Below are 9359 nucleotides of genomic sequence, written 5' to 3'. Positions count from 1 at the left end.
CCGACTCGATGGATGTGAGTCTGAGTGAACTCCAGGAGTTGGTGATGGACAGGGAGGCCTGGCGTGCTGCAATTCATGGGGTCGGAAAGAGTTGGACACAACTGAGCAAGTGAACTGAACTGAACTGAGACATAATTACATGAAAATAACTTCTGCATTTTAAAAATTAATTAATTTATTTTAATTGGAGGCTAATTGCTTTACAATATTATGGTTTTTGCCATATGTTGACATGAGTCAGCCATGGGTGTACATGCGTCCCCCATCCTGAACACCCCTCCCACCTCCCTCCCATCCCATCCCTCTGGGTTGTCCCAGTGCACCGGCTTTGAGTGCCCTGTTTCATGTGTGGAACTTGGACTGGTCATGTTTCACATATGGTAATATACATATTTCAATGCTGTTCTCTCAAGGAACATCTGCATTTTAAAAAAGATATCCCAAGAGAGTGGTTAGTGCATATTAGATTTGTTCTTTTCTGTGGCACAATTTTTCCCCCCATTTAAGAAAACTGGGCTTTGGAGAACAGAGTATTTGTGAAGAGATGACCCTCTGCTGATGGGCAGACAGCTCTTGCATTTCTGGGTTTGTTTTGAGAGATGCCCATGAAAGCCTCAGTCTAAGGATGAATAGGAGGTGAGGTCGCAAGTGAATTTTATTCCTGTTGTTATCCACCAAGGAAGAGATGGGTTTAGGTAAACCACAAAGGAGATGGGGGTCTCTCTCTTTGGGCTCAGTGTTTAGTTGGGAAATATAAGAGGTAAGATATGTATATATGAACTCCGAGATGCTGAGAGTTAAAGAAGTTTGAGGTTGTCTTCAGCTAATGGAACTACAAGCTGACAGTGAGTAGGTCATGCTTGGAAAGCACATGATCTGTGTTCATGGCAGTCTTGACTTTGGGGTTGGTTTCCCTTTTAGCAAAGTTGGATGTGACCATGTTGACAAAGTCTTAGTTAAGTTATAGCGTAAAAAGAAAGGGTCTTTTGCCCACATTTAAGCTAAAATGGGAGTCATTTCTTCTGGTTCAACACTACCCAAGGCCACTGGGGGTGGTGACACTGGGACTCCTATACAAAATATAAATCTTAGGACAGGGTTGGAGCTGCAAGATCTAACTGTCCTTATCAACCAAAGTCTCCTTGCAGCGGTGAGCTTGATAGTTCCAAATGTTGTACTTGATAAAGATAAGAGAGAAGGGGTACTTTACATTAGATTTGAGAAGTCAGGAAATGTAGAGCCCTAAAGAAAACCGTGAAGCACCCACTGAAAGTTAGTACTCGCCAGATCAGCCCTCAGCACTCAGCTGTACTGAAAAGTGGGGAAGAATACGTTCAACCTTGTTACCCTCTGTTCTCTGTATGAAAGGAGAACTTTCGTGGTACTCTTTGGAAGAAAGACTTCTTGTTCTTTTTTAAAGATGATGTCCCAAATCACCCCGGCTTCTAATTGGTAGTGGTGGCGTTTGGCAGATCCTCTGATTTGGCCACTTTTGCAGGGTTTGCTTGATTTCACAGTTGTGGTTTTTCTGCAGGATGACATTATTTGATGTAGTAATTTTCATGCAAATGGAAGGTTGAAAGGACAGGCTGCAGAGCTAGATACCAACGTCCTACATTTTGTGTGGAAATCAATTTGAAGGAGGACTAAAACCCCAGTGGGCAAGACTGTTGACTAGACATTCCTTACAAGAAATACAGTGGAGAAAAGCTGAAGAAAAGACTGGTGGCTGAGTGCTGACCACGACCCAGACATTTGGCATAGTTTTTTTCTTTTTTTTTTTTTCCCAAAAGATCCTCACTACAGCCTTCCAAGGAAGGAATTATTGTTAACAAGTTATGGAGGGATTAAATCTGGTAAGACCCTATTGGTAGAAGTCTGTGGGGAGGTGTAGCATCTTCCCTCCCAGCCAGCCTCTCTAAAATCATCCACACTGCCTTCTTTCTCACTCTGTGCTCTAGCCACATGGATCTTCTTCCAGTTCTCTGGTTTTTGTCCAGTCTTCTTCCTCTACAGGATCTTGGGACATACTCTTCCTGTTTGGGATATTATCTTTGTATCCCTTTTTTTAAAAAAAATATTTAAATGGTTATTTATTTATTTGGCCTTTTGGGGCCTTTGTTGCATCCTGCGGAATCTTTCACTGCGGTGTGCGAATCCCATAGTTGTGTGAGGGTTTGGTAGTTGCCACACATGTGGGCTTAGGTGCTCCTGGCATACGAGGTCTTAGTATCCCATCAAGGGATCGAACCCATGTTTCCTGCTTTGCAAGGTGGATTCTCGATCACTGGACAACCAGCAAACTCCCTCTCTTTGTATTCTGGACTGTGAAAGAAAGTGACAGTGTTAGTAGTCCAATCTGATTCTTTGCGACCCCATGGACAGGAGAGCCTGGCAGGCTACACCCCCATGGACTGTAACCCACTAGACTCCTCTGTCCGTGGAATTCTCCAGGCAAGAATACCAGGGTGGGTTACCATGCCCTTCTCCCTGGGATCTTCCTGACCTAGGAATCAAACCCTAGTCTCCCACATTACAGGCAGATTCTTTACAGTCTGAGCCCCTAAGGGAGCCCCTTGGGATGGAGACCCTCACATGAAACCCCAAACCTCAATGTGAAATGGACTGTAGAAACACTAGGTGGAGGAACAACTGGGAGCTTGATGCTATTTGGGGGGTCTGTATAGGGGAAAAAATTCCCCAAGAAGAGGCAAAGTTGCAAGTTTGTGCCATGCTTTAGTGTATAATCTGACGTTCTCATTGGAATTTGATTAACAAAATAATTGGTCTTAAAAATAATAGTGGTGGAATTAAATTTAAATATATCAATAATCATAATAGATGTACATTTCTTAGACCATGTATAAAAATATAACAATTTTTAGACTGGGAAAAAATCTGTGTTTTGTTTACAAGAGATATTTTTAAATATGATAACACAAAAGAGTTGAGGATTAAACTATATATATATGTATATATATATCAGGGAAAGATTGAGTGGTCCTATTAATGTCAGACAGAATAGATTGTAAGGTAAAATATATTGTATTAGTGCATGCATATGTGCTAGGTCACTTCAGTCATGTCTGACTCTTCACAACGCCATGGACTGTAGCCTGCCAGGTTCCTCTGTGGGATTTCCCAGTCAAGATTACTGGAGTGGGTTGCCATGCCCTCCTCCAGGGGAATCTTCCTGACCCAGGGATCAAACCCACATCTCCTGAGGCTCCTGCATTGCAGACAGATTCTTTACTGCTGAGCTGCCGGGGAAGCCCCTGTATTGCACAGTTAAGATTTATTAAATCCTAATAAAAGGAAATCATTACCCAAGAAGGTACTAGAAAGTTGTCCCTGGATGTGCATAAATAACAAGATAATCACAAAAATATATAGAGCAAAAATGAACAGAATTACAAGGAGAAATGGACAAAACTGCAGTAGGAGATTGAAGCATACTTCTTATAGATACCAATAGATTAAACAGGGAAACACCACACCTGAGCAACAGTTATGTCAGGGATGCATATTCCCCTGTTTCAGAAATTACAGAATACTGACTTTTTTTCCAAGCAAACATTGAACATCTGCAAAAATTGATCCTATACCAGGTTGTAGAATAATTCTCAATACATAACCAAAGAATTGATTATACCACATTCTTTGTCTGCAAGGCAATAAACTTAGAAATCAATGATAATAGCCCCTCACAGGCTATATGTTTGGTAATTTTAATACTTCACTTCAAACTGAACATTGCTCAACTGAAAAACTCTGTAGTGGAATTTAGAAAATATTTAGAACCAAATGACAGTACAAACACTATATATCAAACACTTGAGGAATGGGGAGATGTGGCCTTTAGAGTGAAAATTTGAGCTTTATATGAATGCATGCTGCTGCTGCTGCAGGCTAAGTCGCTTCAGTCGTGTCCAACTCTGTGCAACTCCTTAGACGGCAGCCCACCAGGCTCCCCCGTCCCTGGGATTCTCCAGGCAAGAACAGTGGAGTGGGTTGCCATTTCCTTCTCCATTGCATGAAAGTGAAAAGTGAAAGTGAAGTCGCTCAGTCGTGTCCGATTTTTCGTGACCCCACGGACTGCAGCCTACCAGGCTCCTCTGTCCATGGGATTTTCCAGGCAAGAGTACTGGAGTGGGGTGCCATTGCCTTCTCCGACATGAATGCATAAGAAAGATTAAATTTAAAATTAATTCACAAATGCTTAACCAAAGGATTTGGGACCTTCACCTGAATAAATCAGCTGATGCTTTGGGTTCTCTGTCTTTGACCCTCTTGCCTCCAATGAGGCCTTTCTTCACATTATTTGACTATCTTTTCTCATTGTTCCATCTTGAGTTGAGTGCTTGAGTGCTTAGTCATGTCTGACTCTTTGTGATCCCAAGGATTGTAGCCTGCCAGGCTCCTCTGTGCATGGAATTTTCTAGGCAAGAATATTGGAGTGGGTTGCCATTTCCTACTCCAGGGGATCTTCCTGATCCAGGGATCCAAACCTGCCTCTCTTGCATCTCCTGCATTGACAGTTGGATTCTTCACTGCTGTGCCACCTGGAAAGTCATCTCAAGGTCCACATCTTAAATCTTCTGAGTTTGTTTCTGCCTCAGGGATTTTGCAGTTCCTCTCCTCTCTACTCGGAATGTTCTTCCTCACTTCATTGAGGTTCCTTCCCAGAGGTTTCTTCCTCAGAGATGCCTTCCTTGACTCTTTTATTTAAACAGTACCTCTGACCATCATCCTTTATCCCTTGACTATAACTTTTATATATAAAGTAACAAGTCATGTGTGATACCTATCATCCCTATCTGTCTATCCATCCTTCACCCACCCGTCCATCTATCTCTGTCATTTCTGTTTATTTGTTACCCTAGCAGGAGTGTAAGCTCTTTGAGCTCATGGCTATTGTCGGTCTTTTTACATGTATCTCTTTTTGGCTGCTCCGGGTCTTTGTTGGTGCACACCAGCTCACTCTCGTTGCGGCGAGCGGGGACTACTCGGACTACTCTCTGGCTGCGGTGCACGGGTTCTCACTGCGGCCGCTTCTCTTGCTGTGGCTCACAGGCTCTAGGGCGCGCGGGCTTCAGGAGTTGCGGTTCTCAGGCTCCAGAGCACAGGCTCAGCAGCTGTGGCACAGAGGCTTAGCTGTGCATGATATGTGGGATCTTCCCAGGCCAGGGATTGAACCCATGTCCCCTGCATCGACAAGCAGATTCTTCACCACTGGACCACAAGGAAAGCCCTGGTTATTGTCCATCTCCTTCACAGTGGTAGCTTCAGCGTCTAGAACTGAGCCTGGTGAGTGATAAGAGCTTAGAAATATATTCTTTTATAAAATAAATGGATGAATTAATCTATGCCATTCAGAAAAATACTGCCTATCTGATTTGAAGGGAAAATTATTCATAATCTGTGTCCAATAATTGAATTTCTCCTTTGGGATGATTTATAAAAGTTTATCTTTTCAGTGTCACCCACAATTATGAAATATATTCCCAGAGCCTTATACTTTAATAAAACCATAACTGAATGTGTAGTTTTGATGAAATTTGACAGGGAAAGCACTGTATTTGTGTGTGAGTTGACATTATCACTTTCGAATCTTCTTCTAAAACATATCCTTGCTAGGAAACTAACAGTTGGAGGGAGAACGAAAGTGAATTCAGTTTGTTTGTTTGATAATTAATTATTATGGGATTATTTAAAATATCAGCAGCCTACTTTACTCCAGAAAACATGTTTTCTATTATATAAAAATTGTATTGTTTGACATTGTATGCACTTTTCGAATTTGGATTTGTCCTTTATAATTTTTGGATGGTACCTCTTAAAATTTGTAATCATACTGTTGAAAAATGTTTTAAAGCCTGAAAGTACTATATATTGCAAAAGCTAGGCAGAAAAAAATACCATCTTTTATAGCACCAAGCCCTCTTTAAATTAGTAATTTGAATTTTTTTTTCGTATTGTGGAAGAGATATATAAACAACAAAAGAATCAAATGTTTGCCTAGAAAATAGTGGTGCTTGGTAACTTTTAACCATTTCCGTCCCCATCTTGCTTTCAGTGGTAGTTCTGGGTCCGGCACAGTCACTGTGGTTCAGAGTATCTTATTCCAACACAGACTGGCTTGGGGCCCTGCCCAGCTATCCTGGAGAAATGAAAAATCAGCGATCAGCACAAGTTTTCACGGTGCCTGCAGAATTGTTCCCATGTATATTTCGCCCTCATTTCCTTCCCTCTTCTCCTCCCCGTCGTGTTCAAACCCGCTCTCTGGTCCTCTTTCGAGATCTCATCTCCAAAGATTCCCCCAGCATCAAGAGAGCTTATTTTTATCTACTTGTATGTTTAAAGTTTTCCAGAATCGAAGGGACCTTGATGAGGCCAAATTTTTCCCATTGAAAGTTCCCAGAAAGATTTTGCAAGGATTGCAAAAATGTTATCCTTGCACTGTGTCTCAGAATGAACTGCATTATGCTGAAGAAACAGCCAGCCCCTCCATCTCTATGGCCTGAAAGAACAAAGGCTTATTTCTCACTCATTCTGCATGCTTGTATTTGTCAGGGTTCTCAGGGGAAACAGAACCAATAATATGCACAAATATTTATTATGAGGAATTGATTCACACACTTACGAAGGACGAGAAGTCCAGTGGTCTACTCTTTGCAGCCTGGAGACCCAGGAAAGCTGATGATGTAATTGAGTGTGAATCTGAAGGCGTGAGAACCAAGGGAGCCTATGGTATAAATCCCAGTCTGAGCAAAGGAGAAGATGAAATCAGATGTCCCAGCTCACATAGTGAGGCAGGGAAGAAAAGGGACAAATTCCTCCTTTCTCTGCCTTTTGTTCTGTTTTGGTCTCAGCAGATTGAAAGATGCCTACCTACGTTGGGGCAGGTCATCTGCTTTACTGGCTTCATCAGTTCAAATGCTAACTTTATCAGGAGACACCCTTGCAGATACACCTAGAAAGAATGTTTAATCTGAGCATTCCATGGCCAGTCAAGCTGACACATGCAATTAACCATCCAAGTTTTTATCGTGGGTAGACTGGGAGACTTGAAGCACATCTGTGGAAGCCCAAAGCTGATATTGAACTTGCCATGTAGAATGATGCAGTTCAATCACTTTGATGCAGTGTAATCACGAACTGCCTCTTAGAAATCTCCATGTCTCTTCAGCTCCAGTAGCATTGGTCCTGGCCACACTTACCTTAAAGGGACTGGGCATATGTCGTTCAATATATTCCTGTCATGCTTAGAAGAAAAGTGTTTAACGATTGCCTGGCACACCACATCTACTTGCTTGGGAGGAGCAGTCTAGAGCACCCTATTTTGAAGTCTTGAATATCTAGCCTCACTTATCTAGCAGGGCTGTGATTAATCACTATTATCTGTAATGCTAGCATTAGGACCTTTGAATCACATGGGCTGAGTCATTTCCTGGATGGTCATCAGTACACAATTTTGGTGCTCTTAAGAAGCGCTGAATCTCCATGGAGATTTCGACAAATACAGAGGCTCAGGTCACATTGCTTAGAGTCCTTTTTCCTAAAGTTCAGTGTTACTCTCTCAGATTTTACCGGTCAGATATGCTCCAGCAGAATAAAAAGAGAATTTGGCAACAATTTTTTAGTCCCACTAGTGAGAGAAGACTATGAAACCTGATAACTAATGAAGCGTGTTCTGTTTCATGGCAGAACAAGGAGCTCCATGGCTTGGACTAATGATCCCTCTAGGCCAATATGGCATGTAAGATTTCATCTCATTTAGTAACTCTGATTGATTGGACAAGGCTGCCTAGAGTATTTTGTGGGACGGATAGAGGGCTGCATCAGAGCTTATCATGACAAGTGTGCAGTGGCTGATCAACAGTGTCTTTCATTGGTACAGCAGTTCATTGACAGTGTACCAATGGTACAGTGTTCCAGTGGTACAGACGCTGGTACGGTGTCTTTCATTGGTAATAGTGGGACACCTGCCTGTATCTGCTTTGCTATCCCAGATCATCATTTCCCACTCAGCTCCCCCTTTTGGGGGGATTGCATTCTGACCTAACAACCTGATTACTAATTTGTGTCCATGTATTCCTTGCTATTTGGGTAGATACGATATGAATGACAGACATCCATTTTTTAGTCACAAGATAGGTGTCTTCTTCAGAGTAGGGGAAAAATAAAGTGAAAACCAACAAATCCAAAAACCTAAAGCCAGAAGTTTGACACCATGATTTATATTAATCGTTCAGGAGTTTGATTAAATTGAGTCAGTTTCAGAGATCATGATCAAGTGATAATGTAAATTCCTTCATGTGAAAATCTGACCTTGAGCGTGATCGTCCCAGAAGACATTCCCTGTTTAGAAAACTGGTCAGTTTCCTTCTCTGACATCACTAAATTCTTTCTTTCTGAAATAATTTGGAATACTTCAATAATTGTCAACTAGATGGCATCAGAGGTGGAACCCATGAGAAATAACTCATTATGACTGAAATGAGAATTTTAAGGGAAAAAATATAAACCAATGTGAAGGATAAGTGACGCTCTGATAATTTATGAAGAATAGGCTGAATATCTCTATGGTCAATAAGGAATGAAAGGTTGGAGTATTCCAAAGAGCTGTTTGGGTCTTATTTAACCATCAGTGTGTGATTTAGGGGCTGAGAAAATACATGCTTTCCTGACTGCAGAAGAGACATTTAGCATTAGGCTTTTCTCTCCACTTTTAAAGATGAGATGAGGTTGGGCTGTCTTTGTAATGTGATCGTTGATCACTGGAAATACGTATTTGACAGGTGCTGCAGTTACAGACACCCTTATAAGCTAATGAGAAATGGGCTGTAGGTCAAGAGAAATTAGAACATTGCAATTTGCCCAGTTACATGACTAGAAGAAAAATATTTCATTTTTTTCATATTCCTCATGACTAAAAATTTTTTATACTCTCATAAATCTTCAATCTCAGAGTGTATACCAGTAACTTAGACATAAATCTGTTTCCAGGATGTAATGATATTTATCTAATGGGACCGAGTCTCTGGCCAGCTGCCTGTCTGTACTATTCAGGGAGCCTTTCCCAAATCCTTTGATTTAACCCATTATACTCCCAAAGCCTGCCAAGCATAATTTAACAATAAATAAACAATTCTACTGGCAACTTGAGTTCACATTTTATGTAACAAATTTGTAATTTTGTGCTTGTGCATGTGTGTGTGCTCAGTCATGTCTGACTCTTTGGGACCTCATGGACTGTAGCCCACCAGGCTCCTCTGTCCTTGGGATGTCCCAGGCAAGAATACTGGAGTCAGTTGCCATTTCCTTCTCCAGGGGATCTTCCTGACCCAGGGATTGAA

This window comes from Bison bison, unplaced genomic scaffold, assembly GCF_000754665.1.
Source record: "Bison bison bison isolate TAMUID 2011002044 unplaced genomic scaffold, Bison_UMD1.0 scf7180017864295, whole genome shotgun sequence".
Classification (NCBI taxonomy): Eukaryota; Metazoa; Chordata; class Mammalia; order Artiodactyla; family Bovidae; genus Bison; species Bison bison.
Note: the sequence above shows the minus strand (reverse complement) of the source record.